General features: G+C 45.3%; 1 long non-coding RNA gene across 1 annotated transcript; it reads left to right on the forward strand.

Moving 5' to 3' along the window:
- Window positions 1-2,942: 2,942 nt before the first annotated feature.
- Window positions 2,943-19,977, forward strand: LOC122181608. The gene is made up of 3 exons (XR_006179502.1): window positions 2,943-3,028; window positions 17,012-17,254; window positions 19,392-19,977. It is a non-coding gene; the product is annotated as an uncharacterized LOC122181608 (long non-coding RNA).
- Window positions 19,978-23,136: the final 3,159 nt, after the last annotated feature.

Genomic DNA, 23,136 nt, shown 5'->3' on the forward strand with positions numbered 1-23,136 from the left:
GCGGACCGAGCGATTGCACGCAGCCGCCTGTGGAGGCGCTTGTCACCATTCCCGTGCTTCAACGACCGACCGCCTGCTCGTCCAACAAAATCACCTGATGAGCGGCTGCCCAGGCAGAAAGTGGTGTCGGTTTTTGCAGTGACCCGGGCTGTAAAGCTGCTCGAGCGCACAAACCAATGCTCTGAGCGTCTCGGGGAAACCTCCATGAGTAAACCCTGAAGGAAGCGGCGAGCGCAGCCCTTCCGACGCTGATTGCTCCCATATTCCCTCTTTTAGCCCATTTTGAAACATACCGTGCTTGATACATTTGCATTCAATGCGTTTTGTGAAACGTAGATCGAGTAAAGAGGCTTGGGATTCACCTCAGGAAAGTACAGCGAGAGGGATGGCTGGGAGACACTGGGTCCTCACAGCTGTGAGCAGGGCTAAGCTGTGCGTAATTCCCTCAGAGATGAAAACTGCAGTCCTTCCTGCTTTACAATTCAGTTTCAAGCCTGCTGTTGCCTGTAGGTTTCCCTGCTTGGAGAAAAATGTCTGCGCAGAGGCAGATCTGCTGTGTTTCTGTCACTGCACGGTCTGAAGGCGAGGAGCTTGCTGGGAAATACAAGCAGTCTTTTAGAATTACAAAACAGTACTTCTGGGTCACTACAGATATTCCTAAAGCCAGTTTTACGAGTTCACAGTGAGGTTTCCTTACATTCCACATGTTTTTATCTCTTTTTTCTCATTGGAGAGGCATACAAGTACCAGCCCAGCCGAGCTGCAGGAGGGCATCGGGGCAACTCCGCACGTGAAGCTCTGCAAAACATGAGGTAAAGGCATGGGAAAAGAGAGCGCTGTTCCCTTTCCCCTCAGCCTCCTTCATAACTGATGTTGGTGTTGTCTGCCACTGGTTATGGTAGAAAGCAGAACAGAAATGAGTGGAGTTCATTTAAAGCGTCAAGGTGGTGGCTGTCCCTCTGGCTCACTGGTACGGTGTGTTACTGCACAAAGAGGTCTGTGCTCTAAGTCTTTCTTTTTCTGGTTTTAAACATAGGAATGAAGCTAATTAGAAACTCTTCTTATTGATCTGCTGATGTTTAGTGCAGCTGGATTAACATCCCTGCCCATGAGTTCAAATAGAAGGTGATGTTAAAGCATGAAGGAATAGATGGTGGAGACTGCTGGTGGTAACGAAAGCTTTCAGCATTTGTCTCTAAGGAGTACAGGTACCTAATACATGTGGATTGTGGGGACAAGGCAGTAAATAGATCCAATGTAAAGTTTTAATTTGCATCTCTGCCCCTCCACTAACAGCACCTTCTAACTGCAAAGGCTAGCCCCCATTTAATTGCTCTTGTTATCATGTGTAGAAGCAGTAGAGCCTGAAAAGCCCATAGCAGTGCCTAAACTGTCAGTGAACGGTGTGTGTATTTACTTGACCAAGCCTATCTTTAACTGTTACTTAGAACAAGATGCTCAAGAAGAAAATACATTACCCTTGGTTTTCCCTTCCCTCCCTCAAAGCATTTGCTTTTATTCAATTTGGAAACGGACACCGGGTGCGTGTATGTTTCATTTTGTACAAATGCTTATATATGCATGCAGTGTTAGGTAGAATCACAGAATTGTGTAGTTTGGAGATGACACCTTGCAAAAGTCACCCAGTCTGGAGTTTTGCTCAGTGAATTGATGAGGACCTTGGCCAGTCAAGTTTTGAATATCCCAGGGATGGAGGTCCCACAGACATTCTGGGCTCCTGCTTCTGTTTGTCCGCCCTCCTGGGAAAGGTGTTCATGTAGAGTCAGAACTGATGCTGCTTGTCCTTCCATTGTGTGCTCTGACAAGAGCTGGCTCCCATGAGATGGCTGCAGACAGTAGCACAATGTCTTCATACTGAACAAACCCACTGTCTCAGCTTCTCATATGTCATTGTCTGGTCCTTTTACAAGACTGTTAGATGATTTGTTCCTAAAGTGAGGGGTTACACAGTAGAGCTAAATGGTATGGAAAAAAAAGGGCATTTTCAACCCACTCAACTGAACTGAAGTCTTTTTCATGTCTTGTGAGACATGCAGCAGAGATCTGATTTCTCCAAAGCATTTGCTGCCTACTCCACTTTTGTCACTTCTGCTTTGTCATTGTAAGTCATGCAAAGTAAGCTAGACTGAACCTTTTTCTCCATACAGTTTTTCCCATGCCTTCATTCACTTCTATTCCTCTTTTCTACGCTCTCATCCAGTGTGCTGAATGACAAAGACAATACTCAGTTACTCCAGACTAAATTGAATCACTGTTTTGGGTGAGTTTTCAGAGTGTGCTGAATTCCTTTCTGTCATTCCTTACCTGAGTCCCTGCACATTCAGTGCTGTACCAGCTATTCTGCTACATGCTGAGCAAAAGAGTCCTCAATGATGGACGTATGCACATAGGTAGTGCAGTACTGAGAATGATGAAGACCTCTCATATCATCTATGAACGTTCTTTTTTAACTCAAGTTAAATTCTTGGGTTACAGATAGGTGAGAAGTACAGCCTTCCAAGATCTGTCAGAATGGGCTGCTGTAGGTGGGGGCTCAGAAGAGTGGGGCAAGGAAAGGAAGGCCTGAGGGGCTGCTTCTGCTCTGCAGGAGGCTGGGAGGGAGTGGCCAGAATAAATCCTGCCTCTGGGTTCTGGGTTTTCATGCACGTCTGTTCAAATTTTGAGTTTAAGGGGATTGTTTCTGTGCTTACAGTGTGCAAAACAAACCTGCCTAAGGCTTAGTGAAATGAAACAAAAAGCACAAAGATGCTTCGTGCTTGAAAGATGTGTGCTCCCCGAGTTGCTCAGCTGTCCTCTGTACACAATTTGGGTCCCAGCTGCAGCGTGTTCTCTGTGATAAGGCTGGGGTCGCTCCCAGGTGTGTTGGTCAGCAGAAGTAATAAAGAGCACACAGCTTAGTAGCTACTCCTATTCCTGGTTCTTGCTGGTAGTTGCTGAGGTTGTTGCAGCGCGTAATGTCCATTGGAGGGCATTAACCACTGCGGCTGTACACCTTCTCTTCAACCAGGTAGGATGAACATCGCTCAGTTCCTTCTCTTGTCTGGGTGCTTTTTCTCCTGGATGTGTTTTAAGTAGATATTCTGTCCTGAATTATAAAAATACAGCAATGTTCTGTGGAAGCTGTAGAGAGGAGTCATGAAGTCTTCAATAACGTTTGTTTTTAGGGTTATGCAACCTCTTAGCTTGTAGGAGTTTCATTTCTTTTGTGTTTTAAAGATGTAAACTCTTCTTAATGCTGGCTCAAATGAAGTTGTTAACAAAATGCTCTTGATGCACTTTAGGAGCTGAAGCAACAATCAAGGCGCACTTCCTTATTAATATTAACATTAATTGGTACAAAAGACAAAAGAATCTTTCAAGTGGATGGGAGAATTGTGCTTAACTCATGAGCATCTGTGCCACAAGTAGTCATGAAACAAATACTGTTCTTCTGTAAGGTGCTGTGTGCTGAGAGTCTTTTTGCAAGAGGTCCTTCATGTTGTACCAAATACGTGCAAACAACTGAAGAGGGCATGAAGCTGTGTGATCTTTGGATTTCCAGCTCCACTGAGCTCAGAGCTCAGCTTATTGGGGTTAGTTCCAAGTATGATTTCAAAGGCTTGTGGAAATGTTTAATCTATAATTAACAGCTGGTGCTTGTAACCATCTTAGGGGAAGGCTGCGAGCTTAGTGAAAACCTATTTTATTTTTAATAGGCTTCAGAGGTACCAAGTACAAAAGTGACATTGCTATCTATTTCAGTTACTATGCTTGAGATGATTAAGCACTGATACTGTGTGCATCTGAAGTTCTAGTTGTAAATAAAGTCTTTGCAAGTGTAGGCATGAAATGCTTTGGGTTCAAGCGATTAATACAGATTGTTTAAGGCCTGAGGTATTTTTGAAGTAATCCTAAATGAGGACTCTCTCGCTTTGCCTTTCATATATCATTTATATAACCTCCTGCCAAAGGTTCTGTATATACTGGATCATGATATATTAATCAACTCATGTGCTTTTTCCCTAGTTGTTTGGCTGAAGGCTTAATTAAATGGTGCTGGTGAAGGCAGTCAGCTGGGTGTGCTTCTTGTTAGCTCAGCTCCACAGGAGGAGCGCAGAGCTGCTTGCTTGCTTCGCTCTGCAGGGCTCTGGGGTCCAGCCTGCCTTGCTGAGGCACAGAAGTACCTAAATATCAGGTGCCTACTGCAGGCCTGTATGGTCCTGGGGAAAATACAGCCTGTATGGGGAGCAGAAATTACAGAGAAAAGGGCCGTAGGTGGATGCTGACATCTCCAGCTGGAGCTCCCTGAGCTGCTGGTGGCTGCCTGGGGTTCCTCCCTGCAGGGCTCAGTGCCTTGTGCACCTGATGCCTGTGTGCAAGTCAGGCGTGCGCACGTTTTCCCCTTGGGCTTCTCAGCTGGGATAGGAGTAATCGTGGCCAGGTGTGGTTGCAGGCATTTCAAACTAATGTGCAGATTTGTTGATTTTCCTACCCTGCAGTGTTCTCTTTTCTTTTCGTAACATTTAAATAATAAAAAAAAAAAAATCAGTTTTGATACATCTCTTAAATGTTCTTTGGTTTATGCAATCCACAAACCAAGTTTTCCAGAAGTAGTGAGATGCATGGAGAGGTTTTAAAATTCTCAGCCATCTGGGGTAGAAGAGCTGGATTTTGTGTTTTTCTTTTTGGTGTGTGTAGTGCTTGTGGCTCGCTATGTAGATCCCAAAGGCATTGTGGAGTCTAACTCCTCTGTATCTGCTGGCTTGAAAAGATGAACTAAATACACTTTTTAAGGATAAAAGCTGTTCTACATTGTTTCATTATCAGAATCTGCTTGAGTATGGGAACTGCTGAGTCACAGCCTGAAGCTCTGATCACCTGAGGAAAGGATCTGCTCAGCCCTGGGAGCACAGGTGAAGGCAGCTCACTGATGGGGGTGGGAGGGGTGGAGCCTGGCTGCTCCTCTCCTAGGGCTGACTGCCACTGGGGAAGGATCTCTAGGTGCACATCCCTCCTTGGTACAGTTTTCCTTGTGAGCCTGTAAAATCTTGAGCTGCCTGCACTGACGTGGTTACTTTTCCTGTGGAGGGGATGTGAGGGATCTGTTAGGTAACTGCAGCACAGGAAGACTCAGAGTATGAGGCGTGCTGGTCCTGCCTGATGTGATGGCATGCCCGATGGACTGAGCAGTTGCTCTTCAGTTTCTCATAGTGAGATTTGGATAGCTTGAGGCTATTGAAAATCCTCCTATGACTTGCTGAGAGCTACAGTTTCTGCACCAACAAAATGCAGAATGAAACCTTGGGGAGGATAAACAGGCAGAGGAAGAAGGAGAGATCCTTGGGAGCAGGCTACCTCTGCTGTAATATGTGAAATCAATAGCTTTTCTTGTGCAAAATCATTCTTTTTCCTGCTGTCAGCTGTACTGTGTGGGCTGCTGTGTTACTGTGCGCTGCAGCAGGTTATTAGTGAAGTAATTCTGCTGAAGTATGTTCTAAGAATAAATTATAACGTTATCTCCGTCCTGTAGAGCGTTATTGCTCTGCCTACAGCTTGCTAGCAGATGTACAAAGGTAAGGTGATGCTTCTGGTTGTTGTGATGGATTTTGTATCTGAGCAGTTACTCTTTTACCCTGAAAAGCATTTCTCCAATCATTTATGTTACTGCTACAATAAAAATAATAAAGCCTATAGAACTTGGCTGTTTGATGGAAGTGTCAGCATCTTTTGCTCTTCTTGCTTATGCTGATCTCTGAATTCCTTGAAAGTTCTTTGTGAAATGAAACATGAGCAGTGCAGCAAATCAGCTATCAGCTCCTGTGAAGGCTGGATGTCCTCCTGCTTTTGAAGCACCCCCCTCTGATGGAAACAGTGAAACCACCTAACTAGATGTTTTTCTTTTATTCCTGGGAGAGAATATGGATGAGCAGAGAATCAAGGTGTGTGGCTAATTGCTTCTGCTTGGGACTTGAGGAAGATGGCTGGAATTCTGTACTTCGTTTCGGGCCTTGTTTGTGCAGCAATCTGCAGTGAGGGGTTACACTGCGGGGCAATGACTGGTGCTGTTTCCATCCAGTAAGGGCACTTCTTGTGGTGCCTTTTTTGAACTGATGGTGTGATTTCTATTAACCCAATGTTACGTGCATTTCTCTTCGGCCATCTTCGGTTTAAATGCAGCTCCAAGTGATTAAACTGCTCTTTTTGCTCTGATCTTTTCAAGAGTTATCAGCAGAATAGCATAGTTTGTCACTGAATCTAAAGTGTGCTTCCATAATGGCTTTGTGCAACTCCTGAGGTGTGTGACATCCTGTCGAGGTCATTTTTAGAAGAGAAGGTGCAGACGACAGCTTCCTTCTGGTAAGAGTGGAAGAAAAGTTCATCTGGTAATTCAGTGTTTTTACTTGGTATGCTAGGATTTTGCTTCCATGGTGTTCTGGACAAAAAGCAGACCTTCCTTCAGTATGTCTGTCCGTGTAGCTTTTACTGAACACTGATGGCCCTTGTGCTGGGGAAGAAGAGTGATTACCTGACTCTGCTGCAGGCCTGTAAGTAGCAGATGCTCCAGATATGGGCACATTGCCTCCTGGTTCCCTCAGCTACCAAATAACTGAAGCAAAACCTGACAAAAACCAGGCGTGTGGATTTGGTGAGGTTGGTCTGGAAAACAGTCCTTTATGTGGTTGCTTATTTGTTGCTTTCATTTGTGAACTGCACTGCAGCTGTGCCCAGTTCTTCACAAAGTAGTTCATCAGGTCTATTATTCTGCAAATGCGTAGCAGCTGTTGCTCAAATCCAGCCTGATTGCAGGTGCCCTCTGCAGTTTTACGCGATTGGTTTACTCCAAACACTTTGTTACTGAATCATTCATTTGCTCGTAACCATCCATACCAAGTGTACATTAAAATGCTGCTTGTGCTGCAGTTCGAAGGCAGTTGCTGAAAAGATGAAAGGATGGGATCCTACGGACGGTACGGCTCTCTTACTGAGCACGTTCACGCCTCCTGGCTGCTGGTGGGAGGCGGAGGCTCGCGTCCAAAAGGGGAAATGCTCAGATCGGAGCATTTACCATTTCTCATCTTGCCGTTGTCTGGGAGCAGCCGGGAAACAGTAGGCGTGGATGCTGTGCCTGCTTGCAGGCATCCGTCCCAGCGGGTCCTGGTGCTTCCTCGCTCTCCACGAGCCTCTGAAGGGCCGGTGTTGCTGGGGGGGGCAGCCGGCAGGCACGACAGCAGAAGGGAGATGCTGGGAGGAGCCGGGAAGGAGCGTCCTGAAGCTAGAAATAACGCCACGATTTTCTTAGATCTTCTGTAGTGTCTGCAGGACTCTCCAGCAAAGCGAGTGGCGTTTGTGTGCGCGGTGTCGCGGGGGCTGGTGGCGGTGTTAGCCCTGCTGCCTTCACCAGCTGAGGCTGCACTGCTGTAATTCCCAATTTGGAGCACGGCTGTCTCTCCAACTGTTAAAGTGAATTGGAAGATCCAAACACCTTGAAAAAAGTGAAGAATGTATTAAAACACAAAGCAGGTTTTTTTCATTGGGACTTGTCTGTAGTCTTCTCAAATACTACACATTTTGCAGAGATGATGAGGAAACTTGAAGAGGACTTGTGCCTGGCTGCTTGGTGGATGTGTCAGCGCTGAGTGCTGAGCTGTAGGACTGGAGTCCAAGCCCCGAGGGTCTGAAAGTCTAAGGGTGCAGGCATACTTTCTATGACATCTGTTGTCTTGTGTCTATTAATGCCTGAAAAATCCACTGGGCACTGGGGTGACTCTAATAGAAAGTCAGAGCAGACAAGTGATTCCTGGCTCAGAGTTCAAAGCACGATGTCCTGCACTGCAGCGAGCAATAGAACCAGAAGTACGCCCTGAGTGCTTCTGAGAGCTTCTATCGGCGGGCTCGGGAGCCTGCTCGAGGGAGTCTGACTGCTTCCAAAGGAGATGGAGCGAGCCCTTGCTTCTCGGGATTCCTGTCCTTCCTTGGCGTGATCGATTTCTGCCGCATGGTGGTGGTAGTGCTTTTTTCTAATCCTGAAAAGTTGTTTCTAGGATCAGCTGCTTTGTTTAATGCAACTTAATAACAGCGGGTTGATTTAGTAAAGGTTTCGTGCGATTCTCATGCTGCTTTTGCAAGCAGTGTGTTACAGGGCTGTGTCAGCTTTGTACAACAGATCTGTTGTGCTGTTGCAAGGCTGCTATTGCCAGCTTCCTCTGCACTTAATATTTTACATTGCTCTTGGTGATCTATGACAGCTTTGTTCTGTTGGAGAGAACTTTTTTTCAAATAACCAGCAGGCAATTTATTTTGAGTCATTAAACATGAGTTTATATAAGCTTTCTTTGTAGAAGTGTGATTTAGGTGTTGTATTATGGGAATGTATTAGTTCCAGTTTGTAGTAACACATCTGAAACCTGCAGATACCCTGCTTGTCAGCCTGGGAGCCATCTTGCTCAGGGTCAATGACTGGTGTGCTGTTGCTCAGCAGCAGAGGCAGCAGCACGTGCATGTGTGAGCTCCTGCAGTGGGCTGGTGTGGTCAGGTCTCCTTGACCAGGTATTTTACTGGATCTGTAAGGATATGAAAGCCTGGGAAGCAGCTTGGTGAGATGGTGCAGAAAGGTAATTGAAAAGGTGTGCGTATCCAGCAGTCTCTACCTGGCTGTCTGTGGGCTGGGATTTGGGGCAGGAACTCAAGTAGGAGTTCAAATAAGCTTAATTATAGTCACTGAAGGAAGTATGAAAGTGCCGTGGCCCTCTTCCATTCATCCCTTGTTAGTCTTGCTCTGAAGTTTCCTTGTGTGCTGTAGCCTGGTGGTACGGACAGGTGATGCTTATCTTTCTAGTGGACACTGAAACTAGAACTGGTCCTCTGGTTTTGCCCTAATTGCAGGCAGAGGATTTCCTCAGACAAAAGGATGAATCTGTGGAAGCAGTAGGCTCAGAGCAAGCCTTTGCTTCTCTCCTGTTCCCTCCCTCATTACTGAGCCTTCTGGCAAAGGCTGGGCAGGCCTGGACCACGAGGAGGGAGCCCTGGAGCATCCATGTCAGTAGCTGTCTGGGCTGGCAGTGCTGGCAGGAGCAAAGGACAACACAAAGTTTATATTCTGCTGCAACCAGCTTATTCCATCTCCTACTGTGTGATTTCTTTTTATCTTGTTTCTATTATTCTTCCTAATCTGTGGGTGATGTGTATGCAGAAAACGTTTAGAAGATGGGCCTTCTTTATGCAAGCATTTTTCTCAGAGGACTGATTCAGGGGAGGAAAAAAAAGGAAATTTTTCAAGTAGAAGGGAAACCACTTGAAAATCACCGTGGTTTGATTAGAAACAACACTTGAAGAAAAATCCTGGATGGAAGATGGGAGCAAATTGGCCATGTGAAACAGGGACAGGAGGAACTGAGGAGGGGAGAGGCTTGGTGAGCTTTCTCTCAGCTAACATTAACTGCTGCTTCTGGTGGGATAGGGCCTCTGCTGAAGTTTTTGTTGTCTTCTCTCTGTTGCACCCTAAGGAAGCCATACACTTTAGTTTTAATTACGTATGCTATGCACATCAGAGCATCACTTGTGTGCTGGTTCCTGTAAGGATGAAATGCATTGAGCAGCTGAAGTGCTGCTTGATGTGGGTACTACTGTTTCAGTTCAGTATAGTTGGAGAAAGAAGGCACCTTTGTAACTGAAGAGCATTCAGTCAACACAACTCTTGCATACCTGCAATAGACTTACAGTAATGCTGCAGTACAATCTGTAGTGAGTAGGATTTGAGTTGTACAGAGTTAAAGGCTTTTTCAAATTTCTGTACCTGATTTGTAAGCTGTGGACAAAAATGTCCGTCTCTTGAATATTTTTCTGGGTCACAGTGCACTATTATCAACTGGTATCCTGTACAGCAGATTACAACTATTCAATTTCCAGCCAACTGTTTTTTAAAAAAACCAAATATTCTCTGACTCAGAGACAAGGTACTATTCTAAAATTGTTAGAGCTTGTTGTTAAAAATGACCTTCATGCAGTAGTAGGTTATTTTGTTTAAATAGAAGGCTAAAAATAAGTTTTTCATTTCGGCAGGGTAGATTTGGATAGACCAAAAGAATTGTTGGGCTGTTAACTGAGTGGGGAAATTTGAACCTGAAGAAATGCCAGAATTTCTCTAGGTTTGGTGGCAGCTGTTGGAGCGGTTGAGAAGAAAGACTCGATCCTCTCTGTGGTGCTTGGTTAGAAAGAACCTCGTGAATGACTATTGGACCCAGAAAGGCTGGAAAGAGAAGGCCAGATTTGTGAAGGCACCAACATGATAAAGCTGGGGACTTCTGGTAGTTTTGTTTCATGTTGGACTCTGATGGTGTGTCCTAATGGACAGAAACCTTTGTGTCCGGTTCTGAAGTCTGGCTCCTCTCACCTTAGGCATACCTCAGATTCATCTTCCCTTCAAAATCCAGCTGTTCCCATCTTCGTGCAGCCAGTCTGAGGTATTCATGCCCTAGCTTCTTTTCAGCTGCTTCTGATGAATATTTATGCGCAGTAGAGCTGTCTGACAGGAATGCCCTTCATCCTGTGCAGAATAGATGGTGCCATAGAGGTTGTGGTAGATGGAGTCCTTGGTCCACCTGGGAGTTGGCATCTCTATCCCAAGGGTGCCTCAGCTCCAGTTTCAACACTGCTTTTGGGAAGTGGGTTTTCTTCCCTCTGGACTTGCATTTTAAAAACTATCAACAATCTTTTTTTTTTTTTTTTTTTTAACCTGAAGTGGGTGGAAACAGTAAGAAAATAGAGTAAGTTTTTTAATATGAGCTCTGCTACGGAAATGCATTCTTAAGTCTTGAGCAGTCTCAGTAACCGGAAGCAACCAATCCCATCCACAATTAGTTCATTATTCTTTTCAGCCTGTTTTTCCCCTGATAACACATTTTCAACAACTCTAATTTTAGACTAGATACACAGGCACATTCAGCAATGCCAAAAGTGTTGTAGTAATGTGCTGAAGATTGTCTTGATTTCATGTTGAATGATGCTGATGGGAACGTGCCAGGCTACCCACGTATCTGCAGCCAAAGAGCAAACTGAAGGAGTCATGCTTTGCATTGCATGTTACATTTCCAGCTTTCTGTGTGCAGAACAGCTATCTGCTTACCCGCTGTTTGCTAAGCACGCACGTGGGTTAGTCACTGCACTGAGCTCTGCTTTTCACCCAGTAGGGTCTGCTCCTGTTTGTCCATGAATTTTTCAGTAATGTTAATATCCTGCAAATAGTGCTGTTAACATCGTGCACGCGGGTTAGCAGGCGTTCCTTAAGGCTGGCATCTGAATTCAGGCTGATTAGAAGCCACGCAGGGAGTGAATTCAGGTTTGTGCTCAGGGTGAAGGCATACAGTCCTTTCATTTCTATGCTTCCAAAGCGATGGTGAAGCTTTTGCTTCACAGCTACTCTTGATTTCAGTGCAGTACTATGAGTGCTCTGTAAGTGTCAAGTTTGGGCAGTTCGGCTTCTGAAGCCTTTAGATTAGGACTCTGCTCTCATAGGTGAAGTTTCAAGAAAATAGGAAACTTATTTTCTACAGAGACTTCAACCACTGAAAAGTGACAGCTCCTGGATGTTTTCACCTACAGCCCTGTACACGCAGGAGAAATGATTGTGGCTTACATTGGTGATTAAAAAAACAAAAACAAACAGGTCTTCTGTTTGGACCATAACTCATGGAAAATGAGATTTTTCTTCACACGTGAGCATTTTAAAAGTAGTTGAGTGTGTTTTTTTTCTCTTTTTCTTAACAGCTTTTTCTTAACAGCTGTTGAGATAAACAGATGTGCTCTGAGGTGATCATGGCCTCATTTAGCTCTAGCTTTCCTAAATTTAGACTTTTCAAGCATAATTGTTGTCCTGGTATTTTCAAAGGGAAGTGTGAGTGTGGGAAGACCAACGCGCACCTCAGGCTGCAGAGCTTTGGTCCGGCAGCAGCCAAGCTGTGCTTGGTCCTTCTTCCTCAAGAATGAAAGAGCTGATGTGTGTTCACCTGTTTGTGCTTGTGAAGGTCCATGGAAACACAGCCTTTTGGGCTTCATGAAGTGCCATCCCTCACTGGTAGCACAGCTGAGAGCAGAGCAGACAGCGCAGACCTGGATTTGGGACACCTCAGAGCGAGGATCTCAGTTAATTCTAACCTTCGCTGCTGCATATTTGAAAAGGGCATAGTGACAAAATCAGATCCAGATCCAAGCACTGAACTGGAATTGTACAACTTTTCATAGATGTCTCATTTGGAATCTGGAATTTGGCTCGGATCCATTTTATTTAAGACATCTCCAAACTAAGGGTTTTACCAGAAGTTTCTAATGGAATATTCTCTTAATGAAGACAAATGGCTTCAATACAACTTTCTTAAGCAGGGCTTCCTTGGGAGCTCTCACAGGCAGCAGAGCAGGTGGGCAATGGCACAGTGTGATCCCTGGCTCTCAGACCTGCCCTGTGCCACCTGTGCTCTGCTTCCCTGCTGCTGTGTGCACCGGGTGGGTTAAAACCTGTGGATCCCTGCCAGGCTGTCAGTCTGTCACCTACAGCAAAGTTCAGTTTCTCTGTATGTGATGTGCTCTCGTTAAAGCCAGGAAAGAATTTTGAAAGTACTTTGTAAGTTTAGAGTGCATATAGAAAAGTTTTGAGGAGTGGTGGATCCTTGGTGTAGCATTGGGGTTCAGGTTGTATCCAGAGCATGGATGTTAGTGGGGGTGGTGCTCAGCCACAGCTTCAGCCGTATAGCTTAATATTCTGCTCTTACAAAAGGGCAAAAACTGTAGCTAAATTTGTTGCTTGATCTCTCTTGTCTTAAAGGATATAATTTGTAGGTTATGCAAGATTTCACTGAATTAAAAAATAAAAAAAGCAAACCCAACTGCTCCTTCTTGTTCTGCTTGTGCTGTAGACTTGTCCAAGCAATCCTGGGCTGAACTCCAGCCCCCAGCTCAGCTGCAAAGGGCTGAAGCACACAGACTGAAGCTGTCACAGAATCGTGGAACTGTAGGGCCTGGAAGGGACCTTTGGAGAACATCCAGCCCTGCCCCCTACTGCAGGTTACAGTGAAAGTGCTGCTATGTCTGAACAGAGGTGCATGGGCAGTGTGCTGTCCCCACCTGCAGGCGCACAGGGCTGGGCCAGCAGTGCTGTCCTGTGCCATCCCAACAGGTCGTTGCTGTGCCTGAGTTTGGTACCTTGTCTCATCTCATTTGTATGCTGTTGTTGTTTTGTAGCTGTAGGGATAATTCTGTGGTTTGCTATCCAGCAAGCAGTTGTGTGATGTTGAGTAAATGCATGTGGAGCACCTCAGCAGGGCCCACAAAGCAGGGCGAGTGATGCGAGAAAGGTGTGTGTCCAAAGCTTACGTGGGCAATGAAATATTATCTCAAAGGTGGTGTTCATCCTGAACAATTACAGAATGGTGAATCATGCAGCACAAATTATATTTTAAAGAGTAGTCTGCAGAACTGCCCACTTATGATAATGCTCAGAGATTTCTGGGGCTTTGTCCTACGAGTTATTGAACAATTCTAATGTGAGAAACACAAAAAGTCAATTTATAACTAGCTATCTATATTTACTGTCAGTAATAGTGAGTAATGGTGCTTAACTGGTGTTTTGTTGACTGCTTTAGAACCAAGAGACTATTTAGAGAATTAGCCATGCCACAAACATGTAGATTAAAAGGAAAACAAACAATCTGTGAGTTTTTATTCAGTCGAGAGATCTTCCTTTTCCTTAACTGAAATTCTCTCAAGATTCAGGGCTTCCCTTCTGAATTGTGGCCGTGGTGATTACATCCCATGTGTCACACAGATGCGCTGCCCACCGATATTGAAGTTATCAGAAATCATAATGGACAAAGACAGATGTTGCCAGGTTTAGAAATAAAACTAAAGCAACAGGAACAACGTAGCAGCTCATCAGAATTCATCAGCATCCAAGGTTTAATTCCACGGTGCTGTACTGTTATCTGTCAACCATTCATGCAATTAAGAGAAAATATCTCCCAACGTTTCCATGGTGCTAAAGCACTCCAGGAGAACAGCCAGCCCACACAGGGCCTGGGAGCAATAAAATATTAATTCAGAACAAGCACATGTTCGATAATCTCAACATTTAATACAGGCGATAGTAATTCGGTCCTAGCAAATTATTCAGTTAAACAAAGCTGTGCCAGATAGTATACTACTTGGCAGTGGGTTTATTTGCAAAAAATAAAGCCTATTTACTGTGGGATTAGGACCACAGATATGGAAGCAGTGCCATGTGAGCAAAGCAGATACTGTGGCTGCTGGGCTCGGACTGACTGGCTGTAGGGAAAGCACTGCTCTCAGGATGTGCATCTCCAAAAGGGAGGGAGTTGGATGTGCTGCGCCAAGGAGAGAATGATTCACCTGCTGCACGCTTTGGAGGTGACAAAGGGGGCTGGTTTCAGTGTCTGCTGCAAGAAGTTGCAAATGGAAATACAGTTCTGAGTTTTGGATGATGCTGTGTGGAGCTGGGGGTCAGACTTGATGATCCCCGTGGGTCCCTTTCATCCTGGGATGTTCTGGGAGATCCAGAGTGGATGTGGTGCTGGGTTGTGCCTCCACTCAACACCACTGCTCCTGCTGTCCATGCACTCCCCTGCAGCCAGCTGCATACACCCTGCTGCTGAAGCATTGCCTGGCACTGCATGAGCAGTGCATCAGACATGATGCAGCCAGGGTGAGGCGTAGCTGGAATGCTCCACAGGCAGGGAGGCTGGATGGTCCCTTCCAAACTCAACCAGACTGTGATTCTGTGCTGCGAGCTCCACTAACAGAACGTGGCTGTGCTAGAGTTGCCACCTTCTCTTGAAAATAAATCATGCTTGAGATGTCAGCTTTTCAGATTGCTTTCCTTAAGAAATTTTGAGAGTGGTGCAGCATCTCTACATCATGCGTCTCGTATCTTGATATAAGGAAGAAGGGTGTTTTATTTATGTGTATTTTTAATGATAGTGAGGTGCAGGCATACACTGTCCAGGGAGGTGGTGGGTGCCTCCATCCCTGCAGACACTCAAAGTTAGGCTGGATGGGGCTCTGAGCACATGATGGACACCATGGATATCCGTGTTCGCTGGGAGGAGGTGAGACGAGATGGCCCTTAGAGGTCCTGTACTGCTCAAGTGATTCTGTGATTGTGAGCTCCTGGAGCCCAAATGCAGTCTGTGGTGCCTGGAGCTCTGTGCTCCTGTGTGTTCACAGCACAGTCTGTGTGCTCAGTGCTGTGGGTAGAGGCAGGAGCCCTGCTGGGGTTTTGAAGAGCTGCAGATGATGAAAGGGCCATCAGAAGCCCTTGGTTTCCTTTCATCTGTTCTTCACAAAGTGATGTTTTTGTTCAGGTTCCCTAAAAAAGGAGAGCTGGAAAGCTGTGGGGGGAAAGACCCACCGTGAGCTCAGGGTGCGAGTGTCCGATTAGCAGGGTAACATGGTAACTTGTTCTCAATTGCCTGGTAATAAAAAGGACAAGCTCACAGTTAACACTGTTTGTCAAGAGTTGCAGATACATTTGCAACGTGAGTAATGTGCTTTGAGAATGGGTATTTATAGTGACAATTTGTGGAGAACTTGCAACTCTTCTCATGTTCTTATAGCCTGTAAATGCCTGGCAGATAGGGCTCTGCTGGCTCCCTTAATAAGCCAGACCGTGTCAGAAACCAGGCATTGCTGGCTGGGAAAAGGCTTTAAGAGGCTGAAGGGTGTTTTAAACTTCTTAGGTGACGATCTAAAAAAAAAAAAAAAACACCCTGAAAAAATAAATGAGGATAGCTTCAGCAAGAAAGGATGTCAAAACTGTGCTTAAAAAGGAAAGGTTGAGAGGAAAATATTGTGAATTTCTGCTTTTTTCCCCTAAAATTTTCCACTTCAGTGGCTAATTAACATTTCAGAGAAAGGAAGGTTTTGCTAAAAATCCAGTATTTCTGCTTAAGGCTTGGCTTCAAAGTGTGTCCTTGGGATCTTCAGGAAATCTGTAGAAAAATAGGCTAATATTGGCATTCCTGGTATTTTAAAGACAAAACAAAGAGCAAACACAGCAAAGCCATTGCAGGCAGTCTTACAAGGCCATTCACAAGCAAATTCACACAAGTGTTTTTTTTAAATACTTGGCAGCTCATCTTTAATGTGAGCTGCACTGCTCTTCCCGTGTTGTTCTGAATAATGCATCCTGGGTATTCGGTCCCTTAAGATACTTTTAGACTTATTTCCGCTTTGACGTTGAGCCAAGTTAGTGTACTATTGGTAGTAGCTAAAATTAGTTCCTTTCTTTTTTTTTTTTCAGTACATCAACTCTTAGCAGTTTTATTTCAACCCTCTGAACCTCATTTTTCCTGGGTCCCTCTGACAGAGCCCAGCATAGGGCAATGCTGACGTGGGAGAGCACGGGTCTGGAAGAGAAAGAGGAGGCAAGGAAATGGGGGTCAGGATTGGAGCAATCTTGTTGGGAACACTTCATGACAAGCTCCTATATCAGAGATTTGTCCTGCAAACTGAGTTGTCAAAAGAAGCTTTGTGCTTCTTGGAGCCAGTGTAACAGGCTGACTGAACAGAGCAGTTGGACAAGCAGATCAACAACCAGAGCTACAGTGCTTTTGAGGCCTGGGTTATGTGCTCTTGTATCTGTGGTTTTCACTTTGCCCAGAACAGATCAGCAATCCTGCTGCTTCTCCAGCGCACTGCACAGCATCACTCAGCACGTACTGCAGTCTGTTGCCTGACTGCAGCTGCTCAGTGGGCTGTGGCACTGCTGGTTTCTGCTAGCTGCAGTTAACTGCTGCAACCCATGTTGGTGTGTGGGAGAATGAAATGCATAAAAGCAGGTGAATGTTTCAGTACAGAAACGAGCCAGACTTTTGTTCTGCAGATCACCTTTACGCTCAGTTTGGTTATGTGAAATTTTATTAGACAACTTATCCATCTTTGTCCCACTAGTGTGACACAAAAAGGAGTAATTATGAATGTTAATGTGCTCTCATTTTTTCTTTTTTAGTAAGAATAGTTCTTGTTAGGGTGAGAAATACAATCCAACAAAGACTTCTTTCTCCATCATGTCTTACTGCTACAACAAAGCCTCAAATGCAGAAGCTCTCAGAAGATGAAGACAATATTCATTGACCTTCTCTGATGTGAGACTGACAGCACTGCAGAAAAATTGCAACTTCAAGCTTATTTATGTGAAACTTCTCAGAAGTCATTTATCACCAGTTATTCGCAGAATGTTTGTTCTAATAAGGTATTTCACCCTTAATGCTTTGTCAAAGCTTCTGCTGTATGTTAATATGTCAGCTGTTTGTACACTTCTGACGTGACGCTAAATTGTGTCTGTGACAGCACTGTCATCAATAAGTGCTCTGGGTTTCCATCTTCTGGAGTTGCTTTCCTCTTCAATGCTGTACTTTGTGCTCTTGCTTCATCCTCCCTGGGGAAAATGGTTGCAGGAGCCCAAATTCACAGCTGTGGGCACTGCTCTGTTCCTGTAGCTGTTGTAGCATTACTTGGCCTTGTTTATGCCAAAACAATGTTTCTCCAACCTGTTGAAGAAAAGAAAATCCATTCTTCTGGGAGGTGGCTGTGATTGGAATATTGAGGATCGTAATCTAGGATGTGGGATGTTTTGGCTTTTTTCTGAGCGCTCTCTGCCTCTTCAGGCTGTATGGTTTCCTAGCTACCTCCAAATCATGAGGTCTGTTGGTTTTGGACCTCCATTTCTGGCTTACAGCTTTATTTACAAAGACTTCTTGCCATGATTTTGCCATCTTTCTCTGAAGGGCAAACCCTTTTTATTTTGGCCCTGCTGAAGTTCAGTGCTGCTCGTCCCCCGGTGCCCAGGGACAGGCCCGTCTGTGACAAGGCAGCTTCCTCCTCCGGGCAGAGCTGAGAGGCTGCTGTGCAGATGAGGATTATGGCAAGCATGGTTGCTGTGTGGAAGTCACTGAGCCGTAAAGGACTTTAAATACAATGCTGTGTACACTGGCTTAGCCGTGAGAACTCAGCTGTGGTCTTTGTGTTTTTCTTTTGATTTTTCCTAACTAATCCAGTCCTAGGGCCAAGGCAAAGCCAGGAATCCTTTGGCTCTTTGTAGATTATGGCTGTGCTTCTGAAAGCAGCTCTGAGCTTGAGGATTGCTCCTAATATGCTGCCCTCATTTAGTTGAAATACTCCGGATTTCAACTGTTCTGCCCCTTTCATGCTATATTTCTCCTTTGCTTTTGTTCCCTTGCTCCATCTGTCTCAGTTTTCTGCCTCATCAAGGGGGAGCTATGGGTCACAGCCAAATTCTTCCTGCTGCCTGCTGAAAGTTCTGGTGGGGCTTTTTGCCTCGAGTTTCTACAAAGATTTCAGTGTGGAGGCTGTAAAAATGGACCCATGTTACCTTGTTGAAGTTACCACGCTTTTGGTTGAGCTCTGCAGGCCATTAAACTGAAAGAATGTCACTTGTCTTACAGCACGAGTTGCAGAGAGCAGCAGCCTGCTTTATGTATCACTGGGAAGTGGGGCTTTTCTCCTCTTATTTACTGCAGGTGTCTGGGAATTAGTGTGCTTTTAGCTGGGAGTATCAGTGCAACTGCAGTTTACTGGAGGCAATCCAGTTTTTTAGGTCCAATTCTCTCTAATGCTCATTCTAACACTGAAGTAATTAATGCTACTCATTGATGATGTGGCGCTTAGGGCCACCGTCAGTGAGCATGGTGGGGATGGTTGGGAGGTAGGACTTCATGACCTTAGAGTTCTTTCCTGACCTTAATGATTATATGATCACTTCCAGCAGTGGATGCCTTGCCGGATTTCTGCAGTGCATGGGGGAGATGGTGGGGCAGCCACGTTCCTGTGCTTCCTCAGACCTCTTGCACCATACATCTCTGTGCTTGGCTCTGTCCTTACTGCTTCCGTTGTGCTGCAACTCATCCATAAACATATCATGCTGCCTCTTAATTAAGTGTATTAATTCTGTATTCATAGGTTGTTTGAGGCTTACTTGAATGCTTAAGATCACTTCATGACACTTAAAAAAATGTGAATAATGAAGGCTTATTATTTGAAGACCATGTGTTTCTCTTTCCTGCTGGACTAGGATATATTTTTGCTTGCACATGTAGGCCATCATTCCTGACTTTTATGTCCTTTTCAGTATCGTATTGCTATCTGAAACATCCTTTCAGCACTGTGTATTATGGTGTAAACACAACAAAGATTGTGTTTCATGGGTTAAGTGAATATGAGCCTGGCAGTCTGGAAACTTGCTGGTTTATGGGTGCCCAGCCCACCTCCTTGATTTAATTGAGGTAAATGGATTATCAGGCTCCTTTTAATTGCATTCTCTGTGTAAAGACTCTGATACCTCCTCTGTTGCTTTTCTTGCCCCCTTCCAGCTGGGTCTGAGCCTGCTGCAGACCTCTGTCCACCATGTGCTTGTTTGAGGTGCCTTTGCCTCCAACCTCCCTACGGCCCAGCCAGAAACCCACATCTGTCTCTGATCTCACAAAGGATGAACGTTAATCAGAACGTCTGCAAACCAAGCCCCTCTCTAGGGACTTTCAGAGAGGATGGCCCAAGCTCCAGCACAGCTGACCTCACAGCACACCAGTTCTGAGCATGGCTCTTGCACCTCCCGAATGAGAGAGGACAACTGTGCAGCTCTGGTTTCCAGTGGGAATTATCCCTACCGAACTTACTGCTTCAAATGCTTGTTCAGAAAGCCCAGAAAGTGTGAGAAGAGAAAACAAAGCGATGGCTGAGTTGTCACAGTTTTACTGGCAGAATGTCAACATCATATTTTACACAGTGCGCATGCTGGTAAGGTAGTGAGATAAGCAGGAAGTCTGAGATTTCCCTGCCTAACAGCTCTCTGATGCTCTTGATTTTGTAAATCTCTTTATTCTGTAGTATGTGATGGGAAAAGGCCACCTCGATGATGAGAAAAGCCACTGTAGGGAATGACAATAATATGTGCTTATGTCCAGCTTTGGTTCTAAGCTCTTTTGTGCTTGGATTTATAAAAGCTGCTTTTATTATTGTTGTTTTATCTCTTCAGCTGGTCTGGAGACAGTGTATTAGTCAGATGTGTGGGTAGCGAATCACCCGTGATGTCAAACTATATGCTGTTAATTAAAAATACGTGCCTTTGACATATTAAGCATCCATTAAGAGCCCCATCATTTGTCTGGAACGGCACTGTGCATTGTGCTGGAGGAATTGGATGAGCTGTAGAGACCTGAGGGCTGGCTTCTGGAGAGTCCAACTGGGCAGATTAAATGTGAAGGACAGGTCTGTTGCTTGGGATTGTACACTTGGTGTTGCTTTTGCTTTTCGGGCAAGGAATAAATCTCAAGGGCTTAGCTGGGTGTCTGGGTGAGAACTAGCAGGTGAAGTACAGCCTTCTTCTACTGGTGGAATTGCTTTTCTGATTTGATCAGAGTAGTGCAGGTGGTGCCTGTTGGTGATCATATCTTTATAGCTGGGGGTTTTCAGGGAGGTGAGAAATTGGATTTTTTTAAACTTGATGTGACGTGCTGCTAATTCAAGCAATATTTGTTTTCCCACAGGCAGTGTTTCCAGAGGTGTGTGCAAACAGATTTGCAGCACTGTGGTATTGCCTTAAAACAGAGAGCTGGCTTCCTTGCTCTTGAGAAGCAGGCATATGAAGCATAAGGTATCAAGTGTACCTTTGTTCATGCAAAATGTGCCCAGCTGTTGTTCCTCAGCACCAACTAGGCTGGCTAGCAGCAGCTCTGGCCTCAGCTCAGGGCTGTGGTGTCCCCAGTGCCAGGCATGGGTGCTGGGCCAGTGCCCCAAACAGGGCAGATGCACCCAGCGGAGGCTTCTCTCCGCTTCTTCTCCAGGTCCCAGCAGCTGGGAGTTGGAGCCCTGGCAGTGGTTGGGGCCCTGCTTCCTGCAGTGCTCCTGGAGGCAGCTCTGGGCGAGGTGTCGGGGTGGGCATGGATGATAGAGGCTTGAGTTTGTTTTGTCAGAGAACAATCATGAAATAAAAGGCATTTTTTAAATTAAAAAAATCGGAACAATTGAATTGTAATTACCCCAAGGATGGTGGTGTTGTCTTTGCTGTCAACCTGAGCCCAGATTTTAATGGGCTTCACTGTTGCAAGCAGTTATTCCAAGGAAAATGGTGAAACCCCAGAAGTGGGTGTTACTGAAAGGCTGCAGCTTAGTAACGCATGGGCTCCTGGGATTGCTATCAAATTCAATTTTGTAGCAATAGAGAGTAGACAGTTGCTTATTAACATGGCTAAAGTTGAGCCACCTGTAATATTTGCTGTAGGACTGGTTTCATTCTAAGGTGACTGCTGAATCTGGAGTCATTTCCCAGCCTGTGAGGCAGTGCGTGCTGATGCCATGGTGCAGCAGGGTCTGAGGTCTGCCTTGTGACAGCCATCAAGCAGAGTGAGAGAACTTCCCAAACAGGGGTGTGCTCTGCTCTTGCCATTTGTGTTGGGAGGCTGTGCTGCTGTTTTCACCGAGCAGAGGGAGGCAGACGTTATTTTGAGCTTCTCCCGAAGATTCTGAATAAAACTTATTTAATCGACTTTGAATTTAAATTGATTATTTAATAAAATGTGGTCTTTATATGCATAGCCCTTTTTTGAATTAAATCAGTTATGATTTTCCACTAAAAACATGCAATATTGCATAGCTATGAGTGTTGTGCTTTATAGTTGATGCTTGCTGTACTTGAAGCGGGGCTTCATTTGTGAAGCTGTTGCTTGAATGGATATGTGGGAGCTCAAAATAGATTGTGCCTCGCTGCGTGTGTGTAAGAATGAGGCAAACAGTTGCTTAAGCGTAAGGAAGAATGGTGCTACCAGAGCTGTACCAGGGCCACAGAGTGATCCCTTGTGACAGGACACAAAGAAATGGTTTCAAATTAAGAGGGGAGCTTTAGATCAGGTATAAGGAAGAAGCTCTTTATGCTAAGGCAGGTGAGGCACTGGCACGGGATGCCCAGAAAGGCACTGGTGCCCCATCCCTGCAGACACCCAAGGTCAGGAGATGGAATCTGAGCACCTATGGAGCTGTGGGTGTTCCTGTTTGTTGAGAAGGAGTGGGACCAGATGGCTTTTAAAGGGTCCTTCCATCTCACATGGTTCTGTGATCCTGTGACTTCCAAGTGAGCTGCTGTGCTGCAGATGCTGTGAATCCTGGAGGAAACTGCTGAGCTGCAGCCCAGCCCTGGGAGTGTTTTGTGATCTGTGGGCTGAGGCTGGGTGATAACTGCAGAGACCTCTGCATCAGGGCCAGGTGGGGAAGCCTGTCTGTGCCAACACGTCACTCTGAAAGAGAACTGATACTGCTACCATAGTGATGTGACATTTTTATTAGCATTTAAGAGAGGAAGTGGGAGCAATGTTACACTTACTGATGCCTGGCATGAATAAGAGCCTGAGAGGAAAGAAGAGGGAAATTACACTTGGCGGGCAGCGCTGGGCAACACCGAGGGCTAGCAGTGCTGATAAGGAGAGTGGCTCTGAAGTGCAATTCCGGACTAAGAAATTGCTTTGTGATAGCACAAAGTGAGGCTTGGGTGGTGTTTTCCTGACTGCTGTGTCTGAAGATACACTCTGAGCCCCCAGAGCAACTCCAGCTGTTAACAAACTCTGAGGCAGCTCCGAATTTCAGGAGTGAGCACTGAGTGGTGACCTGTGGGGGTGCAGCAGACCTCATTTCAGCTTTGGCTGTACACAGACTGTAGAATTGGTGGAATAAAAGTCAGAACTTATTTCTGTCCCTAATGCCAACAGCCAGCACTGTGAATGCACGTGGGGAGCTGACCTGCTGAGTCAGGTGGAGCCTTTCTGAAAACTACTTTTCAGAGAGAAAAATGCTTTTTGATGAGATGTGAGTTCCATGAAGATCCAAACCTCAGTGTGAGATTCAACTGGAAGAAAATATGCAGGAAAATGATGTATCTATATATAGATACATGAAATAACAGGACTCTCAGCATGATTAGAGGCAATGTAGCAAGACCTGGAGTGGTCTTGGATGGGTTTCTGCACACGGGAGACCTGCTGCCATACAGAGCGCTGCATTAATCGACAGAAGCCCTTTTTGTATGTTATATGAGAAATGCATGCTACTAAAAGTGTGTGTGGGTTTTAT

This window comes from Lagopus leucura, unplaced genomic scaffold (assembly GCF_019238085.1).
Source record: "Lagopus leucura isolate 7727_CA_CO unplaced genomic scaffold, USGS_WTPT01 Super-Scaffold_100009, whole genome shotgun sequence".
Taxonomy (NCBI): Eukaryota; Metazoa; Chordata; class Aves; order Galliformes; family Phasianidae; genus Lagopus; species Lagopus leucura.